This window comes from Ranitomeya variabilis, chromosome 1, assembly GCF_051348905.1.
Source record: "Ranitomeya variabilis isolate aRanVar5 chromosome 1, aRanVar5.hap1, whole genome shotgun sequence".
NCBI lineage: Eukaryota > Metazoa > Chordata > Amphibia > Anura > Dendrobatidae > Ranitomeya > Ranitomeya variabilis.
In genome coordinates this window covers 1,007,144,953-1,007,170,927 of record NC_135232.1, presented here as the reverse complement: position 1 = coordinate 1,007,170,927, position 25,975 = coordinate 1,007,144,953, and positions in this window count along the sequence as shown.

Below are 25,975 nucleotides of genomic sequence, written 5' to 3'. Positions count from 1 at the left end.
ATATATCCTCAAGGTTTGAACGAAGTAATAAGTTACGCCCCATTTCTCTGAGCATCATGTTCATCAGATTTTTATTCTGGCCTCGTCATGGGTTTTTTATGTTTTCTTGTGGTTTTAATTCTATGTGTCTATTAATTTTAATTATTTTTTTCTCTAGTTTTTTCTCAATAATCGTTGAATTTGTTTCCTATACTCTGGCTGTTCCTGAGGATGACAGATCCCCATATATCATGAAGAGGATCATTCACAACTTATCATGGATTTTGTATAGTGGATCCAAGTATTACATATTGCACTTTACAGTAATTTTTGTATATTGTATATGTCTTTGAATAAGACAATTTCACGTATTTTTATCACTGTTGTCATATATCACGAAGAGGATCATTCACTATTTTATTATGGATTTTGTATAGTGGATCCAAGTATCACATATTGCACTTTACAGTATTATTTGTATTTTTATATATGTCTCTTAAACAAGCAATTTTATGTATTTTTATTTTTTCTGTAATATTATCATTTGTCGCCATTGTACTACTCACATATATTATTGTCTGTATTTAATCCTGCACTTTCCCTATTTTTTCTTTAGGGATGTGTTTTTATATTTATTGTATATCCATCTCTCTCTCTTCTTTTACTAGATCATACTTTTTATGGCGTTTTTATTGCAGTATCATCCTACTTACTTGCATTAGATGTATTTTGACTTTTTTGCACTTTATTTATCACCATTGATTGTTCTATTAGCTCCTTTCTGCCCAATCGGATCACTGTATTTATGTCCGCACTTATGCACTTTTTGTATATGTATCCTCTATCATGTCATACCCTCGTCGGCCAGTGCGCATGACCGTTGTGTCAGTTTGTTTACCATTGCTGGCCGCGTCTCCATCGCAACCCATCTGCTCGAGCGGCTCCTTCCACGTCAGTGGGAGGCGCCGGTCCGGTCACCAGGCGATGACGCGGTCTGTGATGTGTACTCTTCCTGTCCCAGCTGCGCATGCGCCGCCACACGGCCGGCACACAATGTTTCAATCAGGATCTGCTCCCCATTGGTCAGCCCGTATTTATAATCTGCATTCTGACCTGACGACGCCACTCCCCCGGAAGAAGGCACGCTAGCCGAAACGCGCGTAGGGGTGGCGCCGCAGGTTTGGAGGTAAACATGCTCTTATAATCTTTATTATGGTTCTGATTCTGTTTAGATGGGCCCGCTGGACTTTGCTTACCAGCCTAGTGTTTTATACCTAACGGATCACTAGTACTAGTGCTACTATACAGAGTTTATACAGAGAGGTTTTTTTCCCCATTCTTTGTAATGTAGCATGGTTTGTTCCTCTTGCCTGCGGTGCGGTGTAGCTGTCACCGTTCAGAGTATCCCAATCATTATTGTTATCAATATTTTAATCTGTATGTTTTTCAATAAAGTATTTTTTTGATATGGTTCCCTTTGGTGCAGTTTGTCTTTATAGGGTGTATCTATTCTAATTGCATGGGACAAAAAAATTTGTTTTTTGGTAGTAATCTCCCATATAGGCACAGGTGTTTTGCTTTTTACATACTGTGTATTGTGTATCAATCTTGGTTTATTAAACAGTCAGTAGATTTGGTTTCCAGTACCATCTCTATGCTGACAACACCCAATTATACACCTCTTCTTCTGTTATCACGCCGACCTTTTTAGAAAACACCAGTGACTGTCTTACCGCTGTCTCTAACATCATGTCCTCCCTCTATCTGAAACTGAACCTGTCAAAAACTGAACTCCTCGTGTTCTCTCCCTCTACTAACCTACCTTTGCCTGACATTGCCATCTCCGTGTGTGGTTCCACCATTACTCCAAAGCAACATGCTCGCTGCCTTGGGGTCATCCTTGACTCCGAGCTTTCATTCACCCCCCACATCCGATCACTGGCTCGCTCTTCTTATCTGCATCTCAAAAACATTTCTAAAATTTGCCCTTTTCTTACTTTTGACTCTGCAAAAACTCTTATTGTTTCACTTATTCATTCTCGATAACAAGAATCCCAAATACATGTTGTGAGAAACGGGGTCTGGCCAAAATTTTGCCAACCACCCTCGGACTCACTAAATCAGCTCCAAAATACCATGTTTTTTATAGAGGAGAAAAATACGGAGCATCGATGAACATAATATCAAAAATGTTTATTCCATAAATAGTTCATAGTAAAACGTGAAATTCAATAACAGTTAGCATTATGCAGTAACATAAACGACATGAGTGCCTAAAAATGCTGAGAGCCCCATCCCCAAGCCCAAGAATGGTGCTCCCATAATGGGAAGCATAAAAAGCCCCCCCAAAGATCACATGTAATAAAGTGCTGTATAACAGAAGGGCCACAATAGGCCTAGCCCAAGAAAAAACACACCAATTTACCAAACTAACATCCCTCAATAGGACTCCATAATATCACCGCTAAGTAAGGTGGTTGGTACAGGTGCAGGGCTTACCGTTAACGGGGGCGAAGTGGGGAGACAGGCGGCCTCCCTCTTACCAAACACTCCCCTCTCCAATCTGTACTGAATGCTGCAGCCACGATCATATTCCTCACCAATCGTTACACCGATGCCTGTACCTTGTGCCAGTCATTACACTGCCTACCCATCCTCTCCAGAATCCAATACAAAACTACTACCCTCATCCACAAAGCACTCCATGGCTCAGCACCACCCTACATCTCCTCTCTGGTCTTAGTCTACCACCCTACCTGTGCCCTCCGCTCCGCTAATGACCTCAGGTTAGCATCCTCAATAATCAGAACCTCCCACTCCCGTCTCCAAGACTTACACGTGCTGTGCCGATTCTTTGGAATGCACTACCTAGATTAATATGATTAATCCCCAATCCCCACAGTTTTAAGCGTGCCTTAAAAACTCATTTGTTCAGATTGGCCTACTGCCTCAACGCATTAACCTAACTATCCCTGTGTGGCCCATTAAAAAAACAAAAACAAAAAACATAAATCGATGATAAACTCATCATGTTCTCATACACTTTATGCAGTTAATAGCACTCTGTGTCTGTACTGCTACATACTTAGGCAGTTAATTGGTTCATGCAGCTTTACATGAACACCCGAGCCTTACACTATGGCTGGTCCAAATAACTAAAGCAATTGTTACCATCCACCTCTCATAGTTTGTAAGCTTGCGAGCAGGGCCCTCATTCCTCCTGGTATCTATTTTGAACTGTGATTTCTGTTATGCTGTAATGTCTATTGTCTGTACAAGTCCCCTCTATAATTTGTAAAGCGCTGCGGAATATGTTGGCGCTATATAAATAAAAATTATTATTATATTATTATTATTATTATTACCAGAAGGAGTTCTGCCCTGTAATAGGCTGCCTCCTTCTGAGCCGGTGGCCGGAACACCGAGGGAGCAACCGTCTCCAAGTCTTGATCCAGAGACCGGCAGGACAGTCAATTCCAAGTTGGTTGCCTGACCTTAATACCTAGGAGACACGGTGGCAACTTGTGGGGGTCGGGGCATCTCTAGCGTCCCTGTAAAAAGCCTCAGGCCATCAGTCATACGGGTTTGTCCTATCCATACCATCTGGAGGACAGAGAGGAAGAAATAACATCTAGAACATCTACAACAGTTGTGAGGACCTTACCGAGAAGCTCAGCAGGGAGGTACTACAACACACAGGCGCTAGTGGAAGGCTACTGATTTCCACCTGGATAAGGGGACTCTGGATTTGCCTTCAGACCGGCCGGACTCTGCCTGCCCTGTGATCTGTACCCTGGACTGTGGATGCTGAAGTCTTCAGTAAAGGTAAAGAGACTACAAACTTGTGTCCTTGTTCTTTACTGCACCTTAACCCATCCACCATCACCACCTACACTTCTGGGAAGCCCTGGGGATACACTTCACCTGTGGGCAGGTATACCATCTTGCTGCGACAACATCACCCCAGCGGACCCTTAAGCAGCGTCGGTCACCCTGACCGAATACCACAGGTGACGTCACGAACTACCCCTTTCCCAAAACCATAAAAACTCTTCCCCATCTATCAAACGGACGTTCCCCTAGGGCCACGGACCGGGTCAGCCACTGTGACATCCCCCAAACCGAAGGACCCGGTACTGAGTACCCCATTGCCCTAACGTGGGGCGCTCCATCAATATGGCCATGTGAGGGCTTCTTTTTTTGTGGGACACGTAATTTTGAATGTAACCATTGGTTTTAACATATCATGTACTGGAATATGGGAAAAAAATTCCAAGTGCGGTGAAATTGCAAAAAAAAAGTGCAATTCCACAGTTGTTTTTTTTTTTTTACCATGTTCACTAAATGCTAAAACTGACCAGCCATTATGATTCTCCAGGTCATTGTGAGTTCACAGGCACCAAACAAGTCTAGGCTATTTTTTGAGTGGTGAAAAAAAAATCAAATATTTATTAAAAAAAAAATAATGGCGTCATTTTCTAAGACCTGAAGAGTTTACATTTTTTGTGATCTGTGGCTTGGTGAGGACTTATTTTATGTGCACAGAGCTGATGTTTTTATTAATACCACTTTGGTGTAGATAGGATCTTTTGATCGCCCATTATTACATTTTGTAGCGGTGACCAAAAAAGCGTACTTTTGGCAGTTTTTTATTTTTTGTCATTACGCAGTTTAGCAATCGGGTTAACTCTTTTTTTTATATTAAACAGGAACACTTTTTTTAAATTGATTGAGCGATTCTGAATGCGGTGATACCAAGTATGTGTATATTTGATTTTTTTATTGTTTTTTTTTTTTTAATGGGGCGAAAGGGGGTGATTTGAATTTCTATATTTTTAAAAAAAACTTTTTTTTTACTTTTTGCATGCTTTAACCCCTTCATGACCAGCCTATTTAATGACCTGGCCATTTTTTGCAATTCTGACCAGTGTCCCTTAATGAGGTAATAACTCAGGAACGATTCAACGGATCCTAGATCTGAGATTCTGAGATTGTTTTTTCGTGACATATTAAGCTTCATGTTAGTGGAAAATTTAGGTCAATAATTTTTGCATTTATTTGTGAAAAAATCAGAAATTTGGAGAAAATTTGGAAATTTTCGCAATTTTAAAACTTTGAATTTTTATTCTGTTAAACCAGAGAGACCAGTGACACAATATCTTTCATAAATTACATTTCCCACACGTCTACTTTACATCAGCACAAATTTGGAAACAATTTTTTTTTGTTAGGAAGTTATAAGGGTTAAAAGTTGACCAGCTATTTTTCATTTTTACAACAAAATTTACAAAACCATTTTTTTAGGGACCACCTCACATTTGAAGTCACTTTGAGGGATCTAGATGGCTGAAAATACCAAAAAGTTACACCATTCTAAAAAAATGCACCCCTCAAGCTGATCAAAACCACATTCAAGAAGTTTATTAACCCTTCAGGTGTTTCACAGCAGCAGAAGCAACATGGAAGGAAAAAACTAACATTTTACTTTTTACTCACAAAAATGATCTTTTAGCAAGAATATTTTTATTTTCCCTAGGGTAAAAAGAGAAATTGGATCCCAAAAGCTGTTGTCCAATTTGTCCTGAGAAAGCTGAAACCTCATATGTGGGGGTAAACCACTGTTTGGGTGCACGGCAGGGCTCGGAAGGTAAGGAACAACATTTGACTTTTTAAATGGAAAATTAGCTCCAATCGTTAGCGGACACCATGTCGCGTTTGGAGAGCACCTGTGTGCCTAAACATTGGAGATCCCCACAAGTGACCCCATTTTGGAAGCTAGTCCCCCCAAGGAACTTATCTAGATGCATAGTGAGCACTTTGAACCCCCAGGTGTTTCACAAATTGATCCGTAAAAATGAAAAAGTACTTTTTTTCGCAACAATTTTCTTTTAGCCTCAATTTTTCATTTTCACATGAGCAACAGGATAAAATGGATCCTAAAATTTGTTGGGCAACTTCTCCTGAGCACAATTATGCCTCATATGTTGGGATAAACCACTGTTTGGGTGCACGGCAAGGCTCAGAAGGGAAGAAGCGCCATTTGACTTTTTGAATGAAAAATTTGCTCCAATGGTTAGTGGACACCATGTTGCGTTTGGAGAGCCCCTGTGTGCCTAAGCATTGGAGCACCTCCAAAAGTGACTCCATTTTGGAAACGAGACCTCCCAAGGAACTAATCTAGATGTGTGGTGAGCACTTTGAATCCCCAAGTGCTTCACAGAAGTTTACAATTCAGAGCTGAGAAAATAAAACTTTTTTTTTCCTCAAAAATGATTTTTTAGCCCACAATTTTTTAATTTCACAAGAGTAACAGGAGAAATTGGACCCCAAAAGTTGTTTTCCAGTTTGTCCTGAGTACACTGGTAGCCCATATGAGGGGGGGGGGGACCACTGTTTGGGTAGACGTCGGGGCTCGGAAGGGAAGTAGTGACATTTTAAAATGCAGACTTTGATGGAATGGTCTGCGGGCATCATGTTATGCTTGCAGAGCCCCTGATGTGCCTAAACAGTATAAACCCCCCACAAGTGACCCCATTTTGGAAACTAGACCCCCAAAAGAGCTTATCTAGATGTGTGGTGAGGACTTTTTACCCCCAAGTGCTTCACAGAAGTTTATAACGTAGAGCCATGAAAATAAAAATTCTTTTTTTTTCCTCAAAAATGATTTTTTAGCTCGCTATTTTTTATTTTCACAAGGGTAACAGGAGAAATTGGACCCCAAAAGTTGGTGTCCAGTTTGTCCTAAGTACGCTCGTACAGCATATGTGGGGAGGAACCACTGTTTGGGCACACGTCTGGGCTCAGAAGGGAAGTAGTTACGTTTTGAAATGCAGACTTTGAAGGAATAGTCTGCGGGCATCATGTTACTTTTGCAGAGCCACTGATGTGCCTAAACAGTGGAAACCCCTCAATTCTAACTCCAACCCTAACCTCAACACACCCCTAACCCTAATCCCAACCCTAACTTTAATTCTACCCTTAATTCTAACCCTAATCCCAACCCTAACTTTATCCCCATCGTTAACCCTAACTTTAGCCCAACTCTAACCCTAATGGGAAAACTGGGGCAGGGGGGTGACCTGCGGGGCAAAGGGGTGACCCTTGGGACAGGGGTGAGATACGTGGGTCAGGGGTGAGATCCGCGGGGCAGGGGTGAGATACATGGGGCAGGGGTGAGATCCGCGGGGCAGGGGTGAGATATGCGGGGCAGGGGTGAGATACGTGGGGCAAGGGTGAGATACGCGGGTCAGATGTGCGATCCACGGGGCAGGGGGTGATCCAGGGACAGGGGGGTGATCAGTGGGGCGGGGGGCAATCCGCAGTTCGGGGAGGTGATCAGCGGGGGCAGGGGGCTCTTAGGCGCGAGGGGGGCAGGAGGGGGCTGAGGAGATGCAGCATGGAGATGGAGCTGGCAGCAGCAGCAGGGGGGTGAGGTGATTACCGGGGCAGGGGGGAGGGTCGGAGGTTGGGGGGGTGGAATCGGATGGTGAGGGAGCAGAGGGCAGCAGAGGGAGTACCTTATGCAGGCGGCAGCGATCAGGAGGCGGTGGCGGTCAGGTGGCGGCGATCAGGCGGTGGCAGTCAGGCACCAGCGGTCAGGTGTTGGCAGGGCAGCAGCAGAAGGGACATCTCTCTGCAGCTCCCACAGAAGGGATCAAGCTGCAGAGCGAGGGCAGCCATACTTCCACTCCGCCCCTCCACATCTAATTGGAGCGATAGCGTCACATGGACGCTAGCTCCAATCAGATCTTGGGGGGTGGTGACAAAGTGGTCACCAGAGTGACCGTAACCAAGGGGGGCAAAGCCACCCCACCCTGGGCTAAAGTACAAGTCCCCCTGTTTCTGCAGGTCGGAAGAAATTTCAGTTAACCCTTTCACCCGACCTGCAGGAACGCAATCCCGCCATGACGCATATGCTGCGTCACAGGATTGGCACCAACTTTCATGACCCAGCGTATGCGTCATAGGTCGGGAAGGGGTTAATCGTCTCCATGGGAGGCTAGAAGCTGCAGTACATTGATCGTCTCTGCTACACACAGGTGATGATTAGATCATGTGGCGGCGCTCATAGCAATCTGCCAATGACAGCCATAAAGGTCTGCTGCAGACCTCTAGTTGTCATGCCGACCAATCAGTGACCTGCGATCATGTGACGGGGTCACTGATAGGTGGGATTAGCGAAGCCCTTCTTGTAAGCGTGAGTTAAATGCTGCTGTCAGAGAGTGACAGTGGCATTTAACTAGTTAACAGCTGCAGGAGGTTCACAATTCCTCCCACATCTGTTGCAGGCACATGTCAACTTCATAGATCAGCTGTCATGTGCCCGGAAAGATGTGGGCACCAAACAGGGGGAGTCCAACAGGGGAGTACTATTAAGCCACATGTCGGAAAGGAGTTGAGTTAATAAAGAAAAGTGTATTAGGTGCCTTTAAAAAGTGCAGCTTCAGACGCCTTTTCATTTTTACAAAGTAGATCCAGTTTTTTCATCAGAATCACTATCAGTGTTTTAATGCCAAAACAGCCCCATAAATACTGATGTCTTTCACTTACAAGGTGATAAAATAACAGGCTGCCTGGAGAATTCGCCCCCTTAGCACATTGATGCACACTGCGCATTTCTCTACCTTGGTAAACTCTCATCCACTTTGCTTGTACCATGATGAATTGCGTATTACCCATGATCATTTCCCCTCTAAAACTGCAGTCAAAACACAGATACATGTCTGATAATAGGACACAGGTTGTATTTAGAACCCCTGATAAAATATGAGTCAGTGGGGAAACAAGTGGAGTTCATCCAGTGTTTTATGACAGAATGAGACAGTAATATGTAAAAAGAAGTACGTGTTACTCATATTTATAGCGCTGCATTATCTGGAGAAGAAGCCTATTTAAAAGCTATGGCATTCCTCTTCCAGTGATAGATACTTTTTTCTTATTAAAGAGGGATGAAAGGGATGGTTCTCTGTGGGAATGATCGCTGCCATGTTAAAATCTCATTTTTTATGTATAGATGTGTATACAATTTATGTAACGAAATAAATAGCCTTATAAAATCATGACCAAAAGTATTGGCACCCTTGAAATTGTTCCAGAAAATAAAGTATTTCTCACAGAAAATTATTGCAATTGCACATTTTGATGTACACATGTTTATTTAATTTGTGCATATTGGAACAACATAAAAAAAACAAAGAAAAAAATGTAAATTGGACATAATTTTGCACAAAATCCCAAAAATGAGCGTACAAAATCGTTGGCACCTTTCCAAAATTGTGGGTAAACAACTTTATTTCAATTATGTGATGCTCGTGCAAATTCACCTGTGGCAGGTGTGGGCAATATGAAAATCACACCTGAAACTGGATAAAAAGGGGAGAGGTTGAATCAATCTTTGGCACACAGAAACACGATGCAAACTAAGCAGGGAGAAGAGAAAAAGAGAACTGTCTGAGGACTTGAGAACCAAAATTGTTGAAAAATATCAACAATCTCAAGATTACAAGCCCATCTCCAGAGATCTTGATGTCCCTTTGTCCACGTTGGACAGCATAATCAAGAAAGTTACAATCCATGGCACTGTAGGTAATCTTCCTGGCTGTGGACAGCAGAGAAATATTTATGAAAGATTGCAACGCAGGATAATCCAGATGGTGGATAAGCAGCCCCAATCAAGTCCCAAAGAAATGCAAGCTATCCTGCAGGTTCTGGGTGCATCAGTGTCAGCGCAAACTATCCATTGACATGTGAATTAAATGAAACGCTATGGCAGAGGACCCAGTAGGATTCCACTGCTAACACAGAGACATAAACAATCTAGACTACAGTTTGCTAAAATGTACGTGAGTAAACCAAAATCCTTCTGGGAAAGTGGCTTATGGACAGATGAGACAAAGATAGAGCTGTTTGGTAAAGCACATCATTCTACTGTTTACCAAAAATGGAATGAGGCCTACAAAGAAAAGAATACAGTACCTACAGTCAAATAGGGTGAAAGTTCAAAGATGTTTGGTGGTTGTTTTGCTGCCTCTGGCACATGATGTCTTGACTGTGTACAAGGCATAGTGAAATCTGATGATTATCAAAGGATTTAAGGTCGCAATGTGGTGCCCAGTGTCATAAAGATGGCTTTGCGTCTTAGGTCATTGGTCTTCCATGCGGACAATAAACCCAAGAAGCACTGAGAAATGGATGGAAGCAAAGCATTGGAGAGTTCTGAAGTGGCCAGAAATGACTCTGGAATTAAATCCCATTGAACACCTGCGGAGAGATCCTAAAATTGTTGTTGTGAGAAGGCACCCTTCAAATATGAAAGTTCAGGAGTAGTGTTGAGCGATACCGTCCGATACTTGAAAGTATCGGTATCGGAAAGTATCGGCCGATACCGGCAAAGTATCGGATCTAATCCGATACCGATACCCGATACCAATACAAGTCAATGGGACTCATGTATCGGACGGTATTCCTGATGGTTCCCAGGGTCTGAAGGAGAGGAAACTCTCCTTCAGGCCCTAAGAACCATATTAATGTGTAAAATAAAGAATTAAAATAAAAAATATTGCTATACTCACCTCTCCGACGCAGCCTGGACCTCACCGAGGGAACCGGCAGCGTTCTTTGCTTAAAATGCGCGCTTTTCCTTCCTTCCGTGACGTCACGGCTTCTGATTGGTCGCGTGCCGCCCATGTGGCCGCGACGCGACCAATCACAGCAAGCCGTGACGTAATTTTCAGGTCCTTCTAGGCATTCAGTATTTTAAAATTACGTTCCGGCTTTGTGATTGGTCGCGTCGCGGTCACATGGGCGACGCGACCAATCACAAGCCGTGACGTCACGGGAGACAGGAGACGCGCGCATTTTTAAAATTACGTCACGGCTTGTGATTGGTTGCGTGCCGCCCATGTGACCGCGACGCGACCAATCACAGCAAGCCGTGACGTAATTTCAGGTCCTGATGCCTATTTCTGCATTCAGGACCTGAAATTACGTCACGGCTTGCTGTGATTGGTCGCGTCGCGGTCACATGGGCGGCATGCAACCAATCACAAGCCGCGACGTAATTTTAAAAATGCGCGCATTTCCTGCCTCCCGTGACGTCTTTCCTTGTGACTGGTCGCGTCGCCCATGTGACCGCGACGCGACCAATCACAAAGCCGGAACGTAATTTTAAAATACTGAATGCCTAGAAGGACCTGAAAATTACGTCACGGCTTGCTGTGATTGGTCGCGTCGCGGCCACATGGGCGGCACGCGACCAATCAGAAGCCGTGACGTCACGGAAGGAAGGAAAAGCGCGCATTTTAAGCAAAGAACGCTGCCGGTTCCCTCGGTGAGGTCCAGGCTGCGTCGGAGAGGTGAGTATAGCAATATTTTTATTTTAATTCTTTATTTTACACATTATTGTTGTATTTTACACATTAATGTTGTTTCGATACCGATACCCGATACCACAAAAGTATCGGATCTCGGTATCGGAATTCCGATACAGCAAATATCGGCCGATACCCGATACTTGCGGTATCGGAATGCTCAACACTATTCAGGAGTAGTTTACAAAAGAATTGTCTAAAATTCCAGTTGAGAGGTGTAAGAAGCTTGTTTATGGTTATAGGAAGAGATTGATTGCAGTTATTTATTTCAAAGAGTGTGCAACTAAATATTAATTTGAGAGTGCAAATAATATTGTTCCGTTGATTTTGGAGGCTTTGTGTGAAATAACAAAATATCACGATTCCTCTGCTCAGAGTGTATGGAACTCTGTGATGTACAGCACTGTCATCCTATCCTGTGCTGGGGCGTACTGAGCTGTCAGTACTTTGATTGACGGCTCGGTTTACCTATTTGAAACTGGGAGGTGCAGATATCTCCACAGGTGCTCCATGTTCTTGGTAACTGCCCTGCTATTTAGGTGAGCTATCTGACCGAGATCACTGCCAGTCAAAAGCTTGTTCTAAGCTTGAGCTCTCTGGTGTGTTTGCCTGATCTCTGTGCTGTAAGTTCTGATCTACTTCTGTTGCTGACCTTTGGACCGTGTTCTGACTACCCGTTTGTTATTGCCCCTTTGCATTAACTGTTATTTTTCTGGTATTCTGACCCTGTCATGTGACCTGACTTACGACTCCGTATTTCCCCTTAGTTTACTACGTGATCTTTTGGTATTGACCCCTGAACGTCTGACTGCGCAACACAAAACGTGTAATTTCAATAATTTTATTGTAGAAATACTTAATTTTCTGGAACAATTTAAAAGGTGTCAACACTTTTCGCCATGACAGTACAGTATAAGGATTAGCAGGAAAACTCTCCAGCATCCAACAAAGAAGTTGCTTAAAATGCAATCATTTTTTAAGCTTCTTGTTAAAATTAATCACCAACATGTACAGCCTGAAAAACAAGGTAAATTGCTCACACGTTTCAGCCCGAGAGAGGTCCTTGTTCATCATCTGTGGATGTGGATGGTAGAAAGACCTCTACTAGTAAAAATCAAATTTGTTTTTTTCCTCCCCATTTTCAAAGCACTATAACTTTTTTATTTTTCCGTAAACATACGATTTAGAGGGCTTGTTTTTTATGGGATGAGTTAGAGTTTTCAATGACGCCTTTCAATGTGCCATACAATATAAAAGAATACTGAAAAAAGTGTAGTGAAATGGTGAAGAAAGAACAGTTCCATCATTTTTTTTATTTGGATTTCAAGGCATTCTTTGTGCAGTAAGAATGACCTGGGAAGATTAAAAATGACCAGTACAGTTACTGAGATACCAAGCTCGCAAAGTTATGAAACAAATTCATAAATATTAAAAAAAGTTACCATTTTCTGAGACCCGTAACTTTTTTGTTTTTCCATCTATGGGGCTGTGTGAAAACTAGACATGAGCAAATTTGATATATTTGAATAGCGCTTACCGATTAAGCTGCAGAGGGAACCCGGCTACATGGATCACGCCAGCTGATCGTCTCCGCAGCTGCATGTGTCGTGGCTGTGTCACTGTCACAACACATGCATGGAGACACAGAAAGAGAAAGAAAGGAAAGGAAAAGGAAGCGGGGGGCACAAAACAAAACAAAACCCCACAATTTATTGAAACCAGGACTTAATAGGAGGCCACATCTACCACATCATGCTATTTTAAGCATTATTTTCTGAGAACCAGGTTGCCAGGTCATTCACCTCACTGAATAACATGAAAAGCTTTGAGGTGTTGCTTTTTATTACATTTTTATGTTTAAATAAAAAATGTAAATTATATCATTTTCAATACAACTATATTTTGATAGATTGTACTTTTACAGATGCGCAAATACCCAATATGCTTATTTATTTATTTTTTTTATTTATTAATCTAAATTAAACGGGGTAAAAGAGGTGATTTTTAATTTTTATATATTTTTAAATATTTTTTTGTTTGTAGTGCATGTTTATTCTCTTTTGGGGACCTGTGTCAGCGATCCTTTCATCACTTCTTCTATATATTGCAATAACACAGTATTGATGTTTATAGGTAAAATGCTGGTCTCCTATGAAACCCATCCATTGGCTATGTTCTCAAGAGTACCGAGATATCAACCATTGCGTTACAGCAATTGCATTGCTGGAGAATCCGATTGACAACTGCAATCACAGCACTTAAATGCCACTGTCATAGATTGTGAGTGGCATTCAATTAAAGGGTTAACAGCAGTGATCAGAACTGACTCCGATCCCTACTGTAAGAGGTTGATGCTGGCTGTATCACATCTTGTGAGGAGTAGTCTCATATCCTGAGCCCATACATCAGCAAATGACATGTGACATACAAGTGCATCACACATTGGGAAGGGGTTAAGTCTATGAAGATGGAGGGGATTTGGACCTTTGTATCTGAAAAGCAAGAATCTGACCCCTATAAAGTAAAAATATAATAAATAAGGTATAGTAAGTAGTGATGAGCGAGCACTAAAATGCTCGGGTGCTCGTTGCTCGGGTCGAGCAGATTGGAATACTCGGGTACTCGGCCAGAACAACGAGCCCAATGTAAGTCTATGGGAGACCCGAGTATTTTTACTGCGATCCCCCGGGGGTCCTTTTAAGGTCTAAAAACGTCTGAAAATGATGGAAACACTGCTCAAATGACACAGGAACATTATGGGGATCCCTCTGGAAACATTCCTGACTCCTAGTTCACAGCTTTAATCAATTTTTTCCGAGATTCATTTTTCCCGGTGCCACTCTAAAATGAAACCAAAGCGGATTTTGCTGGGAAATATGTTAAGGCACATCCTTTGCCGGTTAATGACTTACCTGTAAGGCCAAATATTTAACCCCAGACCGAAAATTTCCTCTCCCACTTAGGCTTAGTTCAGACGCTGCGTTTTTGAAGCGTTTTTCAACTTTAGCATTGCTTTCAACCACTACAAATGCATTCACTGGAAAATGTCATTGTAACATTTAATAACCCTAGCTGGCCATGTGGTGTGTGACACATAAGCAGACCCATCTTGTTTCATTTATGAAGGAGGGACTCTTAAAGTCACAGAGCCTATTTTTACTGGTGCATCAGGTGGCATTAATCTTCTTAAAGGGTCATTATTAAACAGTGGGTCTCCTAAACTGTTGTAGCCTACGCTGTGAGTGGATGGGCTGCCAAGAATTACAATGCACCACAATACCCCTTTCATAAGATGTCCAGGAGGGCCTCCTGAAAAAAATGTTGCATTGAATGCAAGGCCTGCCCTGCTACCAATTCATATGCACCCAATAAGCCTTTGAACTCACATACTGGATGGGCCCATGCAAATCCACTTCACAATATTCATTTTGTACTCTTGTACTCCTTTGTTTTACACATTGGCAGCAAGGCCAGCCCTGCTGCATAGTCATATGCACCCCATTACCCCTTGGAACCCACATACTGGATGGGCCCATTAAAATCCACTTGTATTTTTTAATGGTATGATGGTTCCCTCTTTGCAGAATTATTTACAGGAGAATTTGGCAATTTTATTTGTCGTGTTTTTAACACTAAGGTTCAGATACGGCTTTAAAAAAGGCTAATACTTGCAATACAACGCAATTTTATTGCAAAGTACAAAATTCAAGGAATAGTATGATAGAATAGTATGAGTGCGTACACTTTTGTATATGTTAACACACAAAGGTTAATAGGTATATATAAGGATTAAATACATATAATGATTATATATATATATATATATATATATATATATATATATATATATATATAAAGATTAACTGCATACCAACAAGAGGTTTTTAAACATAATCCGTCTGGAATATCAGAGAAGCAACACCAAGACAGAGAACCCCTGGGAGATTCACTACACTGCATGGGCATCCCCAATTATGCAGGTATGAGCACACTGAACATGGACAGGTACTCCAGTTTTTGCATCTGTCTTAGTCATGTTTCTCCGGTCTTATATAATGATTTACACTATGTAGTAACTCTAGTTTCACCCAGCCCTTCAAGTGGCCAGCTTTCAAGGTTGTATGAAACTGAGATATCATGGCACCATCAGACGAGGGGCCATAAACCCCTAGAATATAAAAGCCACAAGGATTTAGATCAAACCACCACATGCAGTTTCAGTAAACCTTAATGTTTTACAATGACAAACAGCAAACAGAGGCTTAGAACTGTTTGTGAAGTGAATAAACAAACATTTCTCAAGATTGTGTCACTATGAGCATTGTCTGTCACATCTGTAAATGTTTTACAAGAAATGCAGCTATGTAATTGTCTGAATGCATTCAGTATACAGTATTTTAATCTGGATTCCAAATCTACATTTGTATATTCGCCATTTGTACATTTGATGCAGCCAAAGTTATGGCTCTCAAGGAGTGAAACTAGTATAGTGGACAAAGAAATATTTGTAATGAACTACTGACCCAAACTAACAGCATTGCTTTATCAAATTTATATGAAGTGTATTGTGTCCAATGTGAGCAACCAGGCAACACAAAAAGGAGCTTTTCTAGTGATCTCTTTAAGGTACACAAATGTGATGAAGTCTTTGCCAACAAGGATGTGGTTTGACCAATGGGGGTACCTTTTTAAAAAATATACTATTGCCATCACAGCCCCCTTGCTCAAAATTCTGTGGCCTATAACAGTACAGAACACGTTCACCCAGGTCATGTCGTCGGAGATAAGGAAGAGACATTGCAGGAAACAGAGTTAAGAAGTAGCCCAATGTAGGGGTGTGGGTCTCTGTGACTTGTAATGGAGTGCATGAGCTGACAAACAATTCCTCAATTGGGAGTCCTTTTTTTTAGTAAGTAAAATAGTGCCATCACAGCCCCCTTGCCCAAAATTCACCTGCCTATAACAGTACAGAGCACATTAACCCTGATCATCTAGTGGCAGTTAAAGAAGCCATTGCAGGAGACAAAGTTAAGAAGTAGGCCCAATGTAGGGGTGTGGGTCTCTGAGACTAGTAATGGAGAGCATGAGCTGACAAACAATTCCCCAATGGGGGGTCCTTTTTTTAATAAATAAAATAGTGCCATCACAGCTCCCTTGCCCAAAATTCACCGGCATTGCAGGAGACAGAGTTAAGAAGTTGTTAGGGCTAGCGGAACGCACTAAGTAATAGGGTGATAGATACGAGGTGCGTTCGCAGCCCGGAGTCCACCGTGCAGAGATACCTGCTGCAAGTAATGGCAGATGGACACTGAGCTCACACGTGGGTTAAACTTCGCCCCGTGTGAAATGAAAGCACCAGATGCTAAGCCAAGGCTAATTGCCCCCACTGATGCTAGCTGCCTGCCTGAGTGTACAGCCCCAAGGCTAAACAGACTCACACCACTTATATACAGTGTGGCAGAGTATCCACTGGCAACTGCCAAGCACAAATGATACTAGTGCATGGCCGTGCGGCCATGCAAACCTTTTATAGCTGTAGCAGTTCAGGACCTTCCTAGTGGACCAATAGGAGCTGCTACAGGACCTGAGCGTGTGACCCCCAACCTTCAAAGAGAGGTCTTCCCTTGGGCATGCTCAGGAGGAGAAAAGCAGGACTTAGTCCCAGGAGCACCTGCTTGCCGCCGAACAGTACTGGTTATAATGGCTGGACCTGGAAGGGCAGCAGTAACCAAACGTGCAGTATCTGTTTGAGCCAGGCGCTGGGACTGATGTCTCCGCTGAGTAGGCTCCACTGCGGCTGGAGAAGAATGGGAAACCGCAGCGGACATGGTTCAAGATTCCCCCTGTGCAGAGGCAGGAACTCGACGCGTAACAGAGGTAGGCCCAATGTAGGGGTGTGGGTCTCTGAGACTTGTAATGGAGTGCATGGCCTGACAAGCATTTGCTCATGGGGGGTAAATTTTTAAAAAATATTTCATGGGGATCATAGTCACCCTTGCCAAAAATTTGACTGTCTGTAGCAGCGCGGAACACATGAACCCTGGTGATCTAGTGGTGGAAAATGATGAGAGGTGGAGGAAGGCCTTATTAAAACCTAGGCCCAATTTAAAGGAGCGTGTCTCCTACACTTGTAATGCCCATACACTAAGGCTGACAAACATTTCTCCAAGGGGGTTACATTTATTAAAAACATACTATGGGCATCATAGACACCCTTGCAAAAAATTTGACTGCCTGAAGCGGCACAGAAGCCGATAAGCCTGGTGATCTAGTGGAGGAGACATAAAGCTAAACCATAACGAAATAAAACAAATAAATAAAAAATGTGAATCCACCGATGAAAGTAAGTAACAAAAGGGGGGGCGAACACAGGTTCATAGATTTGAAGCCTGAATTTGTCCAACGAGATATGTTTGTCCCTAGCAACAGCTCAGAGACAGGGCTATAAATAAAAATATAATATAAAAGTCTTTGAATAATTTTCTATTGTAAAGGTATACACTACCTCATTCTAGGACTGTTCAGAGATAGGGAAAATGGAAAATATAAGGATAAATGGTACTAATAGATGTACATCTCTTTTTCATTACATTTCTCCCTGTAGGAGTAACATTTGTTTTGGTTTCCAATTAGTTACGGGCATCATATTTACACCCTTGCAAAAAAAAAAAATTGACTTTGGCATCACGGAATCCGTTCACTCTGGTGCTCTACTGGTTGTGGATGATGAGGATGAGGATAAGGAGGAGGATAACAGCAAACAAACCAAATCTGGAAGCGTATACCCATGTGTGGTTGTGAAGAGGTGCATGAGAATACACCACCCAAAGTAGAGAATGTATTTGAGGTTATGTTTCGCTGTTTTCACTTGGTGGTGTACAGAAGTCTTTCTCAATTCAGCCGTTGTTCATTTTTATAAGAGTCAGCATGTCAGCATTTTCAGTTGACAGGCGGATTCTCTTATCTGTTATAATTCCACCAGCGGCACTAAAAACCCGCTCTGACAGAACGCTTGCAGCAGGGCAGGCCAGGACCTCCAAGGCGTAGAGAGCCAGTTCATGCCATGTGTCCAGCTTGGATACCCAATAATTAAAAGGCACAGATGAATCACGGAGGATGTTTGTACGATCTGCAAGGTACTCCCTCACCATCTTCCCAAACATTGCACTTCTTGTGACAGCACCCCTTGCCTCTGTGCCATCACAATGGGAGGGTGTGAGAAAACTGTCCCAGAACTTTGCCATTGTTCCCCTGCCTGAGCTGGATTGTACTTCTGTCTCTCTCGCTTGGACTCCTTGGTTGTGCAACAAACTCTGACGTCTGCTGCCAGCGTTCTCACATGGGAATTTTCGAAGTAATTCCGCTGCAAGGGCCCTCTGGTACTGTAACATTTTAGTACACCTCCCTGCCTCTGGTAGGAGAGTTTGAAAGTTCTCCTTGTAACGTGGGTCTAGAAGTGTCACCAACCAGTAATGAGTGTTATTAAAGTTTTTTATAATGCGAGGGTCACGTGAAACACAACGCAACATAAAGTCAGCCATGCATGCCAGACTGCAAACAGGCAACACTTCCGTGTCATCACCAACAGGATGGCTGACCATGCTGTCCTCCTCCTCCTCCTCCCTGTCCTCAAGCCATTCCCGCTGAACAGACGGTTTCACAGCTGTGTTTGTAGTACCGTCTATAGCGCATGAAAGTAGCTCCTGTTCTTCCTTCTCCTCATTGCCTACCAATCCACGTTGAGAAGACATGAGGCTGGGCTTAGTGTAGTCCCCCTGTATGGTTCCTTGCTCTATGTCCTCGTGCTCTGCCTGCAATGCATCCTCTTTAATTGTGAGCAGAGAGGTTTTCAGAATGCTGAGAAGCAGGTTGGTGATGCTAATTATGGCGCATCGCTGCTGACCATCTTGGTGCAGTCCTCAAAGTTTTGGAGGATGGTACATATGTCTGACATCCATGTCCACTCCTGAGGTCTTATATGTGGAGTCTGAACTGAATATCGACAGCCTTGTTGATGTTGGTAGTCAACAACTGCCCTCTTCTGCTCACAAATCCTTTCCAACATATGCAGCGTAGAGTTCCAGCGAGTGGGGACATCACACCACCAGTCAGTGAGCTGGAAGCTGCAAACGCTGCTGAAGCATGGCAAGGGCGGCTGAAGCTGTAGCTGACTTTCTAAAATGGGCAGACGGATGGCGTACTTTCACTAGCAGATCCGGAAGCTCCGAGTAGCTTTTCAGAAAACATTGAACCACGAGGTTAAGCACATGGGACAAGCAAGGTACGTGTGTGAGCTCACCTTGCCTCAGAGCCACCACCAGGTTACAGCCATTGTCATACATGACCATGCCTGGCTGTAGGTTCAGCGGTGTCATCCAAATATCTGACTGTTCTTTCAGCACTGTCCACAATTCTTCTGCATTGTGCGGTTTTCACCTATGCAGATTAGCTCCAGCACAGCCTGTTGACGCATTGCTAAGGCAGTGCTGCAGTGCTTCCAGGCTCTGACTGATGTGTTGATTTCAGAGATGGAGGATGAAGAGGAGAAGGAGGTGCAGGAGCTGTAGACTGTGTGTGGGGGCAACCCTGATTGATGTATGGCCAGCAATCCTCGGCGTGGGGAGGATGTGTTCTGTTATGGACCTGGTGGTTAGGAGCACCCGGAATGACCTGATGAGTAAACTAGTAATCGGAACAAGCTCTGGGAAAGTGGGAACTCTGCTGACCGCAAACCCTACTCCTATCACGCAAACTAGAAATAGCCGTGGAGCGTACCTAACTCTCCCTAGACGCCTCTTCACAGCCTAAGAGCTAACTACCCCTAAAGATAGAAATAGAAGCCAAACCTTGCCTCAGAGAAATTCCCCAAAGGTAAAGGCAGCCCCCCACATATATTGACTGTGAGTTAAGAGGAAAGTCACAAACACAGGAATGAAACAGGTTTTAGCAAAGGAGGCCAGACTTCACTAAAATAGTCAGAGGATAGAAAAGGGAACTATGCGGTCAGCACAAAAGACTACAAAAAACCACGCAGTGTAAGCAAAAAGACTCCCCACACCGACTCACGGTGTGGAGGTGCCACTCTGCACCCCAGAGCTTCCAGCTAGCAAGGGAATATCATGATAGCAAGCTGGACTAGAAATTAGCAGTACTAAGAAATATATTCAGGAAGCAGTAACAACAAATGAACTAGCAAAGACTTAGCTTCTGCTGGAGTAGACAGGTCCTCAGAGAAGTCCAAGAGAGATCTGAACCAATACTGAAACATTAACAGCTGGCATCAAGTAACGATCTGAGTGGAGTTAAATAGGGAAGCCAGCAAGCAATAAACGAGAGCAGCTGACAAAGCCAACCTCAGTGACCAGCAGTTCCGCTCAAAGCCACCAGAGGGAGTCCAAGAGCAGAACTAACCAAAGTACCATTCATGACCACAGGAGGGAGTCCGAGAACGGAATTCACAACAGTACCCCCCCCTTGAGGAGGGGTCACCGAACCCTCACCAGGGCCCCCAGGCCGATCAGGACGAGCCAAATGAAAGGCACGAACTAAATCGGCAGTGTGGACATCGGAGGCAACAACCCAGGAATTATCCTCCTGACCATAGCCCTTCCACTTAACCAGGTACTGAAGCTTCCGTCTCGAAATACGAGAATCCAAAATTTTTTCCACCACATACTCCAACTCCCCCTCAACCAACACCGGAGCAGGAGGATCAACGGAGGGAACCATAGGCGCCACGTACCTCCGCAACAACGACCTATGGAACACATTATGGTTGGCAAAAGAAGCTGGAAGGACCAAACGAAATGACACAGGGTTGAGAATTTCAGAAATCTTATAAGGACCAATGAAACGAGGCTTAAACTTAGGAGAAGAAACCTTCATAGGAACATAACGAGAAGACAACCAAACCAAATCCCCAACACGAAGTCGAGGACCAACACAACGACAGCGGTTAGCGAAACGTTGAGCCTTCTCCTGGGACAACGTCAGATTGTCCACTACGTGAGTCCAAATTTGCTGCAACCTGTCCACCACAGAATCCACACCAGGACAGTTAGAAGGCTCAACCTGCCCCGAAGAAAAACGAGGATGAAAACCAGAATTGCAGAAAAAAGGCGAAACCAAAGTAGCCGAACTAACCCGATTATTAAGGGTGAACTCAGCCAATGGCAACAAGGTCACCCAATCATCCTGATCAGCAGACACATAGCATCTCAGATAGGTTTCCAAAGTCTGGTTGGTTCGTTCGGTTTGGCCATTTGTTTGAGGATGGAAAGCCGAAGAAAAAGACAAATCAATGCCCATCTTAGCACAAAAGGACCGCCAAAACCTAGAGACAAACTGGGAACCTCTGTCCGACACAATGTTCTCCGGAATGCCATGCAAACGAACCACATGTTGAAAAAACAATGGCACCAAATCAGAGGAGGAAGGTAATTTAGGCAAGGGTACCAAATGGACCATCTTAGAAAAGCAATCACAAACCACCCAGATGACAGACATCCTTTGAGAGACAGGAAGATCTGAAATAAAATCCATGGAAACATGCGTCCAAGGCCTCTTCGGGACTGGCAAGGGCAAAACCCACTGGCACGAGAACAGCAGGGCTTAGCCCGAGCACAAGTCCCACAGGACTGCACAAAAGAACGCACATCCCGTGACAAGGAAGGCCACCAAAAGGACCTAGCCACCAAATCTCTGGTCCCAAAAATCCCAGGATGACCAGCCAACACTGAGCAATGAACCTCAGAAATAACTCTGCTAGTCCATCTATCAGGGACAAACAGTTTCTCCGCTGGACAACGGTCAGGTCTATCAGCCTGAAACTCCTGCAGCACCCGCCGCAAATCAGGGGAGATGGCAGACAGAATTACCCCCTCTTTGAGAATACCAGCCAGCTCAGGGACTCCCGGAGAATCAGGCACAAAACTCCTAGAAAGGGCATCCGCCTTCAAATTCTTAGAACCTGGAAGGTATGAGACCACAAAATCGAAACGGGAGAAAAACAGCGACCATCGAGCCTGTCTAGGATTCAACCGCTTGGCAGACTGGAGATAAGTCAGATTTTTGTGATCTGTCAAGACCACCACGCGGTGCTTGGCTCCCTCAAGCCAATGTCGACATTCCTCGAATTCCCACTTCATAGCCAGCAGCTCCCGATTGCCAACATCATAATTACGCTCAGCAGGCGAAAACTTTCTAGAAAAGAAGGCACATAGCTTCATCACAGAGCCATCAGAACTTCTTTGAGACAAAACAGCCCCTGCTCCAATCTCAGAAGCATCAACCTCGACCTGAAAAGGGAGCGAAACATCTGGCTGTCGCAACACAGGGGCCAAAGAAAAACGGCGTTTCAACTCCTGAAAAGCCTCAACGGCCGCAGAGGACCAATTCACCACATCAGCACCTTTCTTTGTCAAATCAGTCAAAGGTTTAACCACACTAGAAAAATTAGCGATGAAGCGACGGTAAAAATTAGCAAAGCCCAGAAATTTCTGGAGGCTCTTCACAGATGTAGGTTGAGTCCAATCATAAATGGCCTGAACTTTAACAGGGTCCATCTCGATAGTAGAAGGGGAAAAAATGAAGCCCAAAAAGGAAACCTTCTGAACTCCGAAGAGACATTTAGACCCCTTCACAAACAAGGAATTAGCACGAAGGACCTGGAATACCATTCTGACCTGTTTCACATGAGACTCCCAATCATCCGAAAAGACCAAAATATCATCCAAATATACAATCATGAATCTATCCAGATACTTTCGGAAGATGTCATGCATAAAGGACTGAAACACAAATGGAGCATTTGAAAGCCCGAATGGCATTACCAGGTACTCAAAATGGCCCTCGGGCGTATTAAATGCTGTTTTCCATTCATCGCCCTGTTTAATACGCACAAGGTTATACGCCCCTCGAAGATCTATCTTGGTGAACCAACTAGCCCCCTTAATCCGAGCAAACAAATCAGACAGCAGAGGCAAAGGGTACTGAAATTTGACCGTGATTTTATTGAGAAGGCGGTAATCTATACAGGGTCTCAGAGAACCATCCTTCTTGGCCACAAAAAAGAACCCTGCTCCCAACGGTGATGAAGACGGGCGAATATGCTCTTTCTCCAAGGACTCCTTTATATAACTCCGCATAGCGGCGTGCTCTGGCACAGATAAATTGAAAAGTCGGCCCTTAGGAAACTTACTACCAGGAATCAAATTTATAGCACAATCACAATCCCTATGAGGGGGTAGGACACTGGATTTGGGCTCATCAAATACATCCTGGTAATCCGACAGAAACTCAGGGACTTCAGAAGGAGTGGAAGCAGAAATTGACACCAATGGAACATCGCCATGTACCCCTTGACAACCCCAACTAGACACAGACATTGATTTCCAATCCAATACTGGATTATGAACCTGTAGCCATGGCAAACCCAACACGACCACATCATGCAAATTATGCAACACCAAAAAGCGAATATCTTCCTGATGTGCAGGAGCCATGCACATGGTCAACTGAGTCCAGTACTGAGGTTTATTCTTGGCCAACGGCGTGGCATCAATTCCCCTTAATGAAATAGGATACTGCAAAGGCTCCAAGAAAAAACCACAGCGCCTGGCAAACTCCAAGTCCATCAAATTCAGGGCAGCGCCTGAATCCACAAATGCTATAACCGAGTAGGATGACAAAGAGCAAATCAGAGTAACAGACAAAAGAAATTTAGGCTGTACAGTACCAATGGTGACAGACCTAGCAAACCGCTTAGTGCGCTTAGGACAATCAGAGATAGCATGAGTGGGGTCACCACAGTAAAAACACAGCCTATTCTGACGTCTGTGTTCTTGCCGTTCAGTTCTGGTCAAAGTTCTATCACATTGCATAAGCTCAGAGGACACCGCCAAATGGTGCACAATTTTGCGCTCACGCAAACGCCGATCAATTTGGATGGCCAAGGACATTGATTCATTCAGACCAGCAGGCGTGGGGAATCCCACCATAACATCCTTAAGGGCTTCAGAAAGACCCTTTCTAAAAATTGCTGCCAGGGCACACTCATTCCATTGAGTAAGCACAGACCATTTTCTAAACTTCTGACAATATATCTCCGCTTCATCCTGACCCTGACACAAAGCTAGCAAGATTTTCTCTGCCTGATCCACTGAATTCGGTTCGTCATAAAGCAATCCAAGCGCCAGAAAAAACACATCTACATTAAGCAATACAGGATCTCCTTGCGCAAGGGAGAATGCCCAGTCTTGAGGGTCGCCATGCAACAAAGAAATAATAATTTTTACTTGCTGAATGCGGTCACCAGAGGAGCGGGGTCTCAAAGCAAGAAACAGTTTACAATTATTTTTGAAATTCAGAAACTTAGATCTATCCCCAGAAAACAAATCAGGAATTGGAATTCTAGGCTCTAACATCGGATTCTGAACTACATAATCTTGAATGCTTTGTACTCTTCCAGTGAGATGATCCACACAAGAGGACAGACCTTGAATATCCATATCTACACCTGAGTCCTGAACCACCCAGAGATTAAGGGGAAAAGAGAGACAAAACACACTGCAAAGAAAAAAAAATAGGTTCCGAACTTCTCTTATCCCTCTTTTGAGATGCATTAACACTTTGTGGGCCAGCTGTACTGTTATGGACCTGGTGGTTAGGAGCACCCGGAATGACCTGATGAGTAAACTAGTAATCGGAACAAGCTCTGGGAAAGTGGGAACTCTGCTGACCGCAAACCCTACTCCTATCACACAAACTAGAAATAGCCGTGGAGTGTACCTAACTCTCCCTAGACGCCTCTTCACAGCCTAAGAGCTAACTACCCCTAAAGATAGAAATAGAAGCCAAACATTGCCTCAGAGAAATTCCCCACAGGTAAAGGCAGCCCCCCACATATATTGACTGTGAGTTAAGAGGAAAGTCACAAACACAGGAATGAAACAGGTTTTAGCAAAGGAGGCCAGACTTTACTAAAATAGTCAGAGGATAGAAAAGGGAACTATGCGGTCAGCACAAAAGACTACAAAAAACCACGCAGAGTAAGCAAAAAGACTCCCCACACCGACTCACGGTGTGGAGGTGCCACTCTGCACCCCAGAGCTTCCAGCTAGCAAGGGAATATCATGATAGCAAGCTGGACTAGAAATTAGCAGTACTAAGAAATATATTCAGGAAGCAGTAACAACAAATGAACTAGCAAAGACTTAGCTTCTGCTGGAGTAGACAGGTCCTCAGAGAAGTCCAAGAGAGATCTGAACCAATACTGAAACATTGACAGCTGGCATCAAGTAACGATCTGAGTGGAGTTAAATAGGGAAGCCAGCAAGCAATAAACGAGAGCAGCTGACAAAGCCAACCTCAGTGACCAGCAGTTCCGCTCAAAGCCACCAGAGGGAGTCCAAGAGCAGAACTAACCAAAGTACCATTCATGACAACAGGAGGGAGTCCGAGAACGGAATTCACAACAGTATTCCATCCCAAGGTCCGACTGGGTCCCAGCTTCCACTATCTTAACCCAGTGTGCCATCATTTGGATGTACCGTCCCTGCCCAAAAGCACTTTCTGTGGTTAGGTGGACTTTCCCGGTAACAGCATTGTTGAGGGCCCGGCTAATGTTG